The 14,468-nt window shown below is 38.8% G+C and overlaps 1 pseudogene; it reads left to right on the top strand.

The window, feature by feature from the left end:
* Positions 1 to 3,055: 3,055 nt before the first annotated feature.
* LOC102772951 lies at positions 3,056 to 3,621 on the top strand (annotated as a pseudogene).
* The last annotated feature ends 10,847 nt before the right edge of the window (positions 3,622 to 14,468 follow it).

Here is a 14,468-nt window from a genome sequence, read left to right on the forward strand (position 1 = left end):
GAGCAGAGTCGCTCTACGTGGAATGGAGCGCCGACGGGGGCTGTGGGTGGAAAAGCGCCTTGAACTCTCACCAGAAGATTGCATTTAGCTGAACATTTGAAAATGCGAGGCGTTTCCTCCATCCTCCAGAATTTCCTCTCTGACACCATTTCTGTGCAGCTGAAAAACAACCGCGACAGAGTCAATCCAGGACTTACGGCTCCTTTAACAACCAAATCAAATTGCTACATGGTCAATCAGCTGATCAATGCATAATGGATTGTGAAGATGGCCAGAAATATCATCCAATTTGTTAACTGTGCGGGGATATAGACAAAGTCAATGAGCAAATTGGAGCCGGGAAATTAAAAGAATGTAATCAAAATTGCTGTGATCAAAGGGACTATTTGGGTGAATGAGGAGACCTGAATTATACTCATTTTTTTTCTCCTGGAAAATCTTGAATATTTCATGATTAGACTCCTTGACTTTTATCAACTACCTCCAGCAATCTCTTCTATGGAACTTGCTTAAAATGTGTTCTCCTTTAATTCTCTATCACCACTTTGCCTTTATTAAAATAAAAACAGAAACATTAAACAGTAGACTCAGACAGTAAGGTTATTTAACCAATTGTTTCCATAAGCAATATTTGCCATATCAACAAATTACATAGAATAGTTCAATAAAGCTAAGGGGAGAGAAAGATAAAGGTAAATATAAAAATCAGCTTTTAAGAACGAACATAATAAAGGGACATAAGAGCTTGGGACCATAACCTCACAAATAATTTAAAAATTAAATTTTAATAAAGCATGAAATGTTGTACATAATACCTATTATATGTGTACCTGACATATATAAAATTAACTGACATTAGGATTATATATGTTTATGTGTTTTATTTTATAGATGTTACATAATTTCAAACAGGTAGATTATTGCCTCCTGCAAATAGAGGATACAGATAACCTAGCTGATTTTTTAAAAATTATCTCCAAAATATTTGTGGCCAAGTATATGGAAACAGGTACTATAATATCATAAAATTGTATGGATTCAATTTTAAAGAACTAATGGCAAATGGGCTTTATATGGCACTTTGACACCTTATTCTATTCATAATTTTATTTGAGCCTCACAGCCCTTTCCAGTAGGTCAATCAAGAATTAGCATCAGTCATATTTTAGAGATGAGGTACGTGGGGGGTCAAATGAATGAGGTGACTTTCTGAGGTCGCACTAATGGCTAAAAGGTAGAAACTGACATATAATCAGTGTTGTGACCTTTTCCACTGAACAATTCTGCTTTCCATCATATCAATACTGCAATGTGGAAAATAACTTATTTTACAAATAATTAATCTTTTTTTCCTGAAACTTGCTAAAAACTGTGTTAACATTGTGCATAATATACATGTCTATCAAGAAGAATCAAAATAAGTTAAGCCACCCCACTGAATTAATTGTCTTTGGTTTAAGAACTTAATTGCTTGTTTGTCCAGACACACTGTGCTAACCACAGGGGAAGGAAAAGAGACTTGCTTCTGTTTTAGATCGGTTGATGTAGAAGCAATAATTCCTTGTTGTTTTAGACGTAAAATTATCAATATTTAATGGGTGGGATGGATTGGTGTGCATACTTTCTTTAAACTAGATTTTTATCTTCTCTCCCCCTTTAGCTATGTCCTGTCAAAAAGACAGGAAAATAAATTAAAAAATTAAGACATTGGCCTAGCAATAAGTGTAGATTTTGCTAAGAGTCAGGTCTGTAGATAACACGAAGAATGACAAATAACCAAGAGAGACTTTCAAGTGACTTTAGAACGTGTGAAAAATTAGGTTCCCCCCACTCCCTGCCCCTAAATCCTACAGTTTTGCTTCTGAATCTGAATAGAGTTGAAAACATGATTATTAGAAAATTAGCTACCTGGTTTTGGCTACAGTGAGGAAGAAGGATGCTCTCTGATTCTCCACCCTCTACTGTATCCTTTGCCAGTCCCATTCAAATGCAGCCCATTTCCCACTTAATACTAGTATCTTCATAATTCATATTCTGCAGCATTTCTTGAGCATCTGTTTTCTGCCAGCTATTACTAAAAGCACTCCACAAAGTTCATTACTGTTTAACTATTCAGTCTGTTTTTTCTTTATTTTATAAAGGAGTAAGAACATGTACAGCCCTTCAGTATTATTTATGGTTTGCGGTTTTTCTCATTAGTGCTTTTCCCCCCTACCACCACCACCCTCCTTTTCTTGTTTTCTTTTGCTTCATATCACTATTTTGATTCCTGTTATTTTCTTCCAGCAAACTTTAGCCACAATTTCTTGATTTCCTATTATACACCAGACCCAATACAATACTTTATAGGCATTATCTTATTTTATCTTACTTGACCTTCAAAATCTATAAAGCAGGCTTATTATCCCCACTGTGCAGCTGGGAAAAATAAAGCTCAAGGATTTATTCATCAAAGGCCACACACACGTTCACTCAGTGGCAAAGCTGGAACTCAAATCTAAGACTACTTAATTTCATATCTCAGGTTTTTAGCATCTAACCAACCCACCATCTAGTTTGTTATATTATTGTGTACACAGAGGCAACATACATAAATAGGGATTTAAATTATATACCTGGGGTGGATATTCCTGTACTAGTTTATACAAAAGAGGAATAATTCATCTACCTTCCTCCCACACATTACTCTCCCCATCACATCCTCTGTCTGCCCCAGCCATGGACCATGAGAATCCAGGATGACCTATTGCTTTCACCAATAGAATACAAAGGAAGTCAGGCTATGCTATTTCTAGGCCCAACCTTTAAGAGGATTGGATGCTTCTGGCTGGTCTCTCAGAGCCCTGAGTCACTATGGAAGATGTTCGACTATCTTTATAGAAAAAAACTAATGGAAAGACCTGGAGATCAAATGAAAAAAGACACAGGCTCTGATGAACCATCCCCACCAGGATTCCCAGCAAGATTCCAGGCATAAAACCAGTTCCAGGAAGAAGACACTGAGGTCAGAGATGTGTGTGCAGGGAAGTTCTCCTAAGAATGATGTCTATGGAGCCAGGCAGGCCATGGCGGATGTCCTCGGGCTGCAGAGACCGGTTCCCAACTGCTGCCCGGAGCCCCTTGGACTGCTGGGCCTGTGCTGTGCTGGTCACCGCCCAGAATCTGCTGGTGGCTGCCTTCAATCTCCTCTTGCTGGCGCTGGTGCTGGGGACCATCCTGCTATCCTCGGTCACCATGCTAAGCTTTGGCTTCTCTGCCACTCCCAGTTTCTGCGCTCCCAGGCACCGCCTTGCACCGCGCACCTGCGGGACCCAGGCTTCACGGCCCTGCTGGTCACTGGATTCCTGCTACTCGTGCCGCTGCTCCTCCTCGCTCTGGTGCTACTCCTCCCCTGCTCCTCCTCGCTCTGGCTGCTCCTCCTCGCTCTGGCTGCTCCTCCTCGCTCTGGCTGCTCCTGCTCGCTCTGGCCAGCTACCGCCTCTGCCTGCGCTCCATCTGGCCGACTGCCTCGTGCCCTACAGTCGAGCCCTTTATGGGCGCCGGCGCTCCCCGCAGCTGCCGCAAATCCAGGCCTCACCCGGGTCCCAGGCCGTTCCCACGTCAGGAAAGGTATGGGTTTGAGGACCTTCGAGTCAAGAACAACCGAACAACCCTGACGAATGCCCTCCTTTTCAATCCGCCCAAGGACTTGAAGCCTGGGGGTCTTCCGACCTACCCTGCCCAGTCCCTGCCTAAGCCAGTCCTAGCATCCCCTTGGCAAACTGCAGCATCTGTGTACCCGATGTTGGTGAAAATTCGCCATTCCAGAAAACCCTTTCTTTTTACTACCCATGTCTGAATCCTGAATATCTGGGCTGGACCCTGCACATACACTCCCCACCCCACCTCCTCGGTCACCATGCTAAGCTTTGGCTTCTCTGCCACTCCCAGTTTCTGCGCTCCCAGGCACCGCCTTGCACCGCGCACCTGCGGGACCCAGGCTTCACGGCCCTGCTGGTCACTGGATTCCTGCTACTCGTGCCGCTGCTCCTCCTCGCTCTGGCTGCTCCTCCTCGCTCTGGCTGCTCCTGCTCGCTCTGGCCAGCTACCGCCTCTGCCTGCGCTCCATCTGGCCGACTGCCTCGTGCCCTACAGTCGAGCCCTTTATGGGCGCCGGCGCTCCCCGCAGCTGCCGCAAATCCAGGCCTCACCCGGGTCCCAGGCCGTTCCCACGTCAGGAAAGGTATGGGTTTGAGGACCTTCGAGTCAAGAACAACCGAACAACCCTGACGAATGCCCTCCTTTTCAATCCGCCCAAGGACTTGAAGCCTGGGGGTCTTCCGACCTACCCTGCCCAGTCCCTGCCTAAGCCAGTCCTAGCATCCCCTTGGCAAACTGCAGCATCTGTGTACCCGATGTTGGTGAAAATTCGCCATTCCAGAAAACCCTTTCTTTTTACTACCCATGTCTGAATCCTGAATATCTGGGCTGGACCCTGCACATACACTCCCCACCCCACCCCCCATCTTGTGAATAGGACAACTGAGCCTCACTGGTGCCCTCCTTTTCCGGCGCAGCTTCGCTAGTATTTACGGGCTGATGGGTGAGGTTGGAGGGGAAGGAGTGACCACACGTTAATAAAGAATTAATGAACTGGAAAAAAAAAAGAATGATGTCTATGAAAGATGAGCAAAGCAGGTTGGGCAGAGGGAGAACTTAAACTTGACATAGTTGCAACAGGTAAGTTTGGAGCGAGGTTGCCCTTGAGAGTTGTCCTGTCTTAAGGCAAAGAGAGAGCATTTATGCTTCAGCATGGAAGAGTCATTGAATGCAGGCTATGCCCACTCATTCAGTAGGCAGCGTGCCATTGGACAAGAAGGCTTAGTCCTGAAGTGTTCTGGGCAGAACACTACAGCACCCACTAAATGGAGTTTCAGTGAAAAACATTAGTCAATTGATTGACTTTAATGTATGGGGATTTCAAGAGGGAAAAACTCTGGCAGAAAAGCATTAATCCCCTTCATTCAGCTAGACCATGTGATCAAAAAGAGCTTACACTTGCAATAAATGTTAAAGTAAACACTGTTTTCTTTCTTTCAGTTTTTTAAGTATAAAGAACACTAAGTGTGAGTCCAAAGATACTGTTTGTTAGCCATGTGATCTAAGGCAAGTCACTTATACAATTGATAGAGTTTCTATTATGTCAAGAACAGTGCACTGGGATATACTGGCCATCACCTTAGGAAGACCAGGGAGGTGAAGTCATGACCTTCTCGGATTTTCAGAGTCTTTATTTGTAAAATGGAATCAATTCTATCTGCTTACATTGGATACTAAAATTCTATAAAAGTGGTGAAGGACTATAGAAAGTTAAGCTATTATTATTCATATTGTTATTCTTAATAATAATGACATTTTCCTGCTATAAAATATCTCATCCAAAAATAATCAATGAAAATAAATGTATGTTTGCATTGATTATCTTAATCATACACTTGAAAATAAGTGCTAAAGTTCAATTTATTAAACAATTAAAAATAACTTTTTTTTAAAGGGCTTTTACTTAGGAGTCTATGCAAATCAGTTTTCACTGTTCTTCCTTTTCTACAGAAGTATAGTCTCTTTAAATATGTATTGCTGTTGTGTAAGTTATATTACATTTTTGCAAAATGTTCTAAATTAAAATTGACAAGATTTTTCTTGCAAAACCTATTCCAGTAGTCCTTTTCTAACACCCACAGTCTTCAAACTAATTTTAGTGGAGAGGTAGGAAAGTTAAATTAATATCAGTCTACTGGAAATATCTTGTCCAAAATCCTCCCCATCCCAGAGTTCTTTTATTAGATTTTGGCTTCATTTTTGTCCTAATTGAGCGTATAGAAAATCAGATACAAAAGTATATAGACCAACAAAAAGATCGAGTCTGACTATATTAAATTCGTAAGAAAACTTTCATTCCACTACCTTTAATTTCAGAGAGCTGATGAAGCAGAGATCACACACTAAGCTGCACATAACATACTGTCGAAATTAGAGGAAAAGAAATTGTGTTTTGGTTGTTGTGGGTGTTTTTTGTTTTTGTTTTTTTTACAAATTAATTTTCAATTTCAAAATGCCTAAAGCAGTCCTGAGCTCCTGTTACACTTTTAATGTATATTAAATTGTTAGATGCAGGCCTTAATGAAGGGCCTTCTCTTTAGTCACAGCAAGAGGGAAACTACCACTTCTCTCTGGGTCAATGTTCCCATTTTGCCTGCATGTAATGGCCTTAAAAAGCTATTGAGTCTGTTTTCTCTTGTTGCCATCCATCATAAGAATATCGTTTTGCAACTGCTCAAACTAAAATGAACTGACTCCACCCAAGAGCTCTACTTATTCAACTGTTTAGAAGCCTTTTTAACCTGTTTAGGGAAGCAATGAGATTTTATTCATTCAAAATATTACCTTTTAAAAATATATTTTTTTTTTATTGATTTCAGGGAGGAAGGGAGAGGGAGAGAGAGAAACATAAATGACTGAGAGAGAATCATCGATCAATTGATCAGCTGCCTCCTGCACAACCCCCACTGGGGATCAAGCCCACAACCTGGGTATGTGCCTTGACTGGGAATTGAACCACAACCTCCTGGTTCATAGATCCATTCTCAACCACTGAGCCACGCTGGTCAGGCAAAGTATTACCTTTTTTTATTGAGGTGCTTGAATTATTTTTGTTTCCATAGCAGAGGTATATTATCAAACCCAAATCACCTCTTCCTTGTATCTGCCACAGAACCGAAACAACTAAATATGTACTCCAGCTGTTATGAAACAATAATTTTTTAAATGACATATTGCCAGCATCCCCACACCCCACCTCCATTTGGTTGGAAAAATCCTACAGCCGAGCAGAAACTGAAATCAGGCCCCCATGTGTTCACCGTGGCATGTCAGACCTCTGGCCTGTGCAGATGGTCTCTCACGCATACAGTTCCCGTGATTCAACAACACACAATCCTGGCCTTTAGGGCGCTCATCAGAGGACTTCCCTAGGAACTGGCTTCCAGCATCTGCCAAAGACTCACTTAAGACAATGAATGTTTGATACAAATGGGATAAGGAACATTTCAATTATCCATGAATCCTGGATACTGTAAAAGCAATACCTTTATCACCGACTACCCAGAAGCTTATCAAGAGTTTACAGAAATAAGCACTTTCATCTTCTCTTGTTGGAAGTAAAACTTATTCAAACAATCTCTTGAGCACTTAACAATTTGAACTAAGATTAAAAATGCACATCTGATTCGACCTGAAAACTTCATGTTCAAGCATTTATTCTAAGACAATTATTAGACTTTGAACAAAGTTGCATGATGCTGACTAAAACATATTTAGAGTGAAGATAAATTGGCAATAACCTTACTACTCATGGAGACAAGATTAAGTATGACATAGCAATACAATGGGATACAAGAACACCATTAGAAAGACTGAGGTCGCTCTCTCTATGCATATATACTTGTAAATATTATTGTTCAGTAAACAAATGTGGAAAAACTAGAATATGTTGATCATTTTTTTCTTTAAATGTTCATAAACATGCATGCACATAAAAAAGTTTAGAATTATAAATGTATTCAATGATGGTGGAAACCACTTTGCTGTACACTTTATAATTTCTGTATTTTTAGATTTTGACATTCTTTTCTTATTTTAGAAAAATATAATTTATTAATTACAAAAAATATTCTGAATGAAACCAGATTGTAACATATTATGTTAGTTCCCAATTTAACTTGTGAAGTTAAAATGCAATGATACATTCTCAGGTTTATGAAGAGATGATATAAGAAAATATGAAAAGTGTTTCTAAGCAAAACTGTAAAGAATCACAATGACAATTGCTAACATCTAGTATTGTGCTAAGTGCTTTACATGGTTTAATATGTTTTAGTATTCATAACTACCTAAAAGAGGTACTGTTATTATGGTTCTACTAACAAAAGCACTGTCACTCATATTTTACAAATGAACAAATTATAATTTAGATTATATTGAGTAATTTTGCCAATTTGTAAAGAATTGAAACACTAAACTAAATATATCTGATTCAACAACCAGTGATCTAAACCATTATGTTACACTAGTTCACTATCTATAATAATAAAAGTGTAATATGATAATTTGACCAGGCATCCTTCCGGACATCCTTCCTTCCAGACAAAGCTGCAGTGGGCAGGGGCCGCAGCAGAGGCGGCGGCAGCAGGCGCGGGCCGGGGCCAAGGCCCTTGCATGAATTCTGCGCATAGGGCCTCTAGTATTATTATGTTAGGCCATGGTCAGAAAAAGAACAGCCACTCTTCGCATTTTAGATATGACACATTTAATACAAGGATTCAAGGCTTTAAAAGTTGAAAGAGCTGCAGGGAAGAAGTTCAGAGAAGCCTCTACCAATATCTAAGTCAGTAAATCAGAGGCAGGTGGTTCTTAACTGCTCACAGAAGCTTCTACATTTCTTAAAAGGCTCTGGAAAGCTTCCATCAACTGTCTCAGTCTATAGTAGGAAAGCAGGTGCTTCTCAAGAGCTTGTTGGAAGGTCTCTCTGACATCTCACGTACATCAGGCTGCACCTGCCTATGCAGAATACTGGCTTCTTCTCTTCTACCTTCCACCCTTACCTAGTGCTTCTTATTGACAAACTCTAAGCTGAAGCCACACAGAATAAAGGATTCCGGGAAATATAACTCCTAGCTTCTCTACAGTGCAGAAGTGACCTTAGAAAGGGGAGGAGGAATGCTGATTTAACAACAGATAATCCAAAATTATTGATTTGTTGAATATTTCATATATTTGTGGATCTCTATAGCTACATAAATATACAGATACACACGAACTCATATATATATGGCCTCTAGTGTATGTATATATATATATATATATAGATATATATATACACACACATACATATACATTTTAGGTGCATATATAGGCAGTGTAGCATAGTAGTTAATGTTGACTCTGAAGCTAGATGGTTTGTTCTCAGATCCTGGTTCCTCCATTTATTACCTGGATGACTTTGGGCAAGTTGCTTAACATCTCTATGCCTCAATGTTTTCATCTTTAAAATGGGAACAATAATATTCCCTACTTGATAGGATTATTGTGAGAGTTACTATAAATTATATATAGCATACAATATTGTCTGGTACATAGTAGTGCTGTATAATGCTTTAGTTATTGTTATATTTGTTATTATTTGACATCACATAAAATCTTTTAATATGTGGTATCACAGAAAAGCTCACTATCTTTAGACAATGTGCAAAATATTTCATCATATTTTACTTTCATTTTATTAAAATTCAAAAATAAATTTAGCACTTGTTCAAAATAACTAACTCATGCCAATTTCTGATACATCTATCTATTATTCTGCATAGATTTTTATTCTGAATTTTATCTTCCATTGTCCCATCTGTATAGTCAACTTGGAAGGTAGTGAAATATACATATAAGGAGGTAGTTAAGAAAAGAAGGATGAAGTGGACTTACTCTTACTTTACATTGTTTCATTTCTAACTCTCCCTTTCCCCCTTATTATTAAGTTCTTATTAGACTTTTATTTTTAATTCATTTCAATTATTTATGATTATCGTATAATTCATGTATAAGAGGTTTTTATATTTCCCATTAGCTATGCTTTCCAACTTTCCTTAGGAAACTCATTAACCATGATTTAATTTAAATATATATATATAGTCCTTGCTACAATTCTACAACTTGCCCTTAAGAAACAAAGTTGCCCATGTGAAAAATAGCTCAAAAGCAAACCAATGCCTGAAATTCTGAGCTTTGTCCTATTATTTGTTAAAACCACTTATTGTTTTTACCATCCAAAATATCTTCAAATGTAGGATAGTTCTTTCCCAAAGAGCTGCATATGGACCTCAGTTTTAACCTCTGGAAGTTGAATTTCTCTCTACCTGAAGTGTCCCCAGGTGCCCTCAAGCAGGGGTGGGGATTGTCTAGCCCGAAGGCTGTGTACCTATTTGGTCTGGCTCCACCAAGGCATTAGGGATGAGTTAATGAAATGTTTGACCAAATATAGCAGGCTAATTTTTAAGTGGATAATTTTGTATGGTCCACGAATGATGTTATAAATATCCAAATGGCCCTTGGCAGAAAAAAGGTTCCTCAGCCCTGCTGGGCCTCAAGAAACAATTCCACCAGGGAGGTGTGGCTCAGTTGGTTGATCATCCTCCAATGCACCAGAGGTTACCAGATCTATTCCTGTCAGGGAGGTGCCTGGGTTGCGGGCTCGATCCCCAGAAGGGGGCATGCAGGAAGCAGTTGATCAATGTTTCTCTCTCATCAATGTTTCTATCTCTCCCTCTCCCTTCCTCTATCAGAAATCAATAAAAATATATCCTAAAAAAAGAATTTCAAATACGTCATAAATTTCAAGTATATCTGCTTTTTAAAGTCAGATGATCTCCCCCGTATCTTTCCTACTTACTGACAAATATACACCCTCTCCTTGAGTTGCACCTCGAAGCCTCCGTACGTGAATGTTGTAGATGCTGCACAGCTTACATTTTTACATCAGACTTTTTTCCAACTTAACCAATACACTTGGTGACAATTCACATATCCAGTTTCTCATGCAGCATTAATAAGCCCGCAGACAGATCTCACGTTTATATAGTTTTGAGAGATTAAGTAAATGGAGGTAACATCTTCCCCCCCACACAGAATATTTAGATGTGATTACTTCTAACTCAAGCTGTCAGCTTATTCTTAAAATTCAAAAAGAATCAGGAGATTAATAAATGTAGTTTGCATGTCCTTTGAAACCATGATAGGTTCTTCTCTTTTGACAAGCCTGATAATGGGTTTTGGAAGGCATGGGGAAAACTTGCTGACATTTTAAAAATGTATACTACTAACTCCTGTAAATGCAGTTTTCAAATACACAATAGTTCTATCTGCCACAACAGCATTTAACATGTATAAAAATTTAAAGCATTGAAAATATCTTCCTTTATTTGTTGAACAGTCCAACTTAGTAGATACATACATCCATACACAAATGCACATGTTAATTCTTCCTTTATGTTGCCTTGTCGAGAGAGCATAAATAATGGTAATCCCACTAAATGGAGAGCCTTGAGTTTCCATATTATTTACATTGAGCTCACATTTTAATCTCATAGATAGCTTACCCTATCCCTATCCCTGCTTTATGTCTATGAATAAAACTAAAAGGGATGATTCAAGAATCTACATTTCCGTGAATAGCATGTCCCTGTGCTTGGCCTTAATTTGCTCCAGGGTTAATCCAAGGCCAAAAACAACATCAACAGGTCAAAATGCATTTGATAATGGAGGAGAGAGGACACATTCAAGATCCCGATATCCCAGGCCCCTGTTTGCCTCTTAAAAGTGAGACCAGTGGGCAGGTGCCCAGGTTCCTGTAGCAAGCCCTTAGGTATTCACGTCCTCTTGGAGTTCTACAGGTGGTGCTGTTTGAGACATGTGATGGGCAAGACTGACAGCCCCTGGGTATCCTGATGGCAGGGCACTGAAAGCTGGCTTACACTGAACCTTTACAAAAGAAGCAGTAACTACAGGCTCCAGTCCATGTGATAACTGTCACGGAGCTCTATCCTGACGGGGGCATTCTGGGGCCCCTAGACTCTCCTAGGAATCTGGTGTCCCTTACTGCACAACTTCAGGAAACTTGCTTTGCCATGGTCCTGGTTCCTGGATACCTGGGTCTCATCTGTTGTGAGTGGCATCAACCTGCCTAGGATGTGTCATTTAAACCCGTCCAACCTAGATTGACTATAACCTTGAACCAGCTCCACTGCCAGCTGGTGCCAAAACATCCATTTTTCCTGATTGCTTATTTTAGTCAAACAACTCTGGATTAATGACAGCAAAGGTGTGTAGCCTGCTCACCACCCGGCAGGGGGTCTGCTTGTAGCTTCACAAGCTCTATCTTACCTCCACGTTGAGATGAATCACCAACTAGCATTCTTTCACTACGTTCATGTGCTAAGTGACAACCCAGCATCAAATCACACTTCTAGGGTGCTTGCAACAGTCAAGACACACATTCTAGGGACTCTTTTGTTTCTCCCCTTATTATCCTTTAACATGGTGATAATCAGAACAAATTGATTTTGTTTCTCGGATTGCTAAAATCCTCCCAACACTTTCTTCAACACTGTTGCTGAATAAATCATTGTAATGTTCCCCTGAAGTGAATTGAAAATTAATTTACACAACCAAGATGATCCTCCTAATAACAGGGTACATGGAATGGAGAAATTGGAAATCATTACCCAGCAAACATTATCTGCATTATTTTTGTAGCTGCTGTAGATTGCATTGTAATAGAAAATTAGGAGACCGGCTGTGAAGAAGTTTAAGAGGGTCCCCTGAAGAGCAAATTGATTCTTTAAGAAAGCATTAAAAAGCTATTGGAATTGATTGCCTGCTAATATAAAGGAAAAACTCTTTGCCACCATTTGAGTTAAAAAAGAGCATCTTCATTCATGCATGTTATTAAAACTACTGGCCTGAAAGCCCCTGTAGAAAGATAAAGGATATGGATGGTATATTAAAACAGCAATCTTTACCTTATCTGGGATTTAAACTTAATATGTTGCTTTTATTAATTTAGCAAGAACCATTAGTTAGGGTGTCAAAGAGTGGATTTACAATTAAAGTGCTATAAAAGGGTGGTATTTTTAATAAACAATGGACCAGAAATTTTTCATTAATCTTCCAAGCATGAGGTACACCCCTACAAAGAATGAATCTTGAATTTACAGTTTTCTTTATTGCTAAGTTTTCAATGCAGCAGCAATAAAAGTCATAGCTGATAACATCCCTGATTAGCTCTTGAAGCTTTCCCTGGAATAGGGCAATGACCAATCAAAACCTAGCAGTTGGCCAGAGGAAAAAATGGCATCTGGAAAACATGTCTTTTGAGCTTACAGAGGTTTCCATGGATCTGATGCAGTGGCTATGGTTTGAGAAATGGTATCTTAGGCAGATATACAAACACATAAACAAGCCCAACAGGGTGCCTTGACACAAAACTATTTTCTTTTTATGGGCTTTGATTTTTACCACATTCTGTGGGAAATTGCCTTGTCTCTTTTAATGCATGATAAGCAAGACTACTTAACAGCAAGGAATAATGAGTAAGAAAAGCCTCTTCAAGTACAATATATTATTTTTCTTTAAAAGTTATCTCAGAATTTAAACTTCACCCTCACACCAGTAACTTCCTTAATCTCACTCCCTGTTTTAATGGATTGTGAATAATGTCTACACAGATGAACTATATCAGAAAAAAAAATGGTAGAGAACTAGTAGCATAGTTGTAAAGCGTGTAAACTAAAATTGCTTTCCTAGAAGGAAAATTATACCCTGTACCATCATGAAGCCGCCCTCTTAGTGCTATCATTATGTCCTTCGTGATGTAGTAGAAACAGCCTCATAATGAGGCCTTGTGGGTACTTTAGTTACAAACCCTTTGGAGATATTGAAATGAGCAAGCCGACATTAGAGTGAATTCTGCATTATTCCGACTAGCCTAATAACACCTTTTTTTCATATACCAGTTTCGAATATTAATATGAAACCTTAAATGCTTTTTGGACAAAATATGACAATTATTTATTAAACTATATTCATTAAAATAGTTTCTTAAAATTTCCTATATCTATTTTATTAATATTTTCTTTTTAGTTGTGGCTTAGAGGATAAATTATTATATGGCCACTTTATAAGTAATTTCTGAAATGTACAATTTTAGGTCATTTGTAATAGAACCTAGAGTTATTTTTGTCAAAATAGTTAAGCTTAAAGTTAAAAGAGCAAAGATTGTAGGCTTTCAACTAAATTTCAACTTCTCTGCCACTATAAAACTCCTTAAAAGCCAGGACCATTAGTTGATCCATAAGTCATTAGTATAGATATTTAATTTTGTTAATATTTGTGATAAAGATAAGTTGGATAATTATATTGTTAAAATGTAAATAAGTAATGGTAGAAATTAACAGAAACAATGAAAATTAATATCATCTTCATAGATTTTTAACAATTTTAAATTACAGAAGTCTTTTTAACTTGGTTAAAAACATTTATTTTAATTACTAGAATAAGAGAAAATTCTCCAAAACTAGCTCCACAAAGGCAAACATTGTTAACAGATCTTTGTCTCTCGATACAAAAATGATGGAGGTATATTAATTTTCAAAATGGGATCATAATATTTTTAAACTAGTCTTTTCACTCTGTTACAAAATCCAGAAAGAAAATAAGATGTTTTTTGCCAAAACCGGTTTGGCTCAGTGGATAGAGCGTTGGCCTGTGGACTGAAAGGTCCCAGGTTCGATTCTGGTCAAGGGCATGTACCTGGGTTGTGGACACATCCTCAGTGGGAGATGTGCAGGAGGCGGCTGATCGATGTTTCTCTCTCATCGATGTTT

Source organism: Myotis davidii, unplaced genomic scaffold (assembly GCF_000327345.1).
Source record: "Myotis davidii unplaced genomic scaffold, ASM32734v1 scaffold196, whole genome shotgun sequence".
Classification (NCBI taxonomy): domain Eukaryota; kingdom Metazoa; phylum Chordata; class Mammalia; order Chiroptera; family Vespertilionidae; genus Myotis; species Myotis davidii.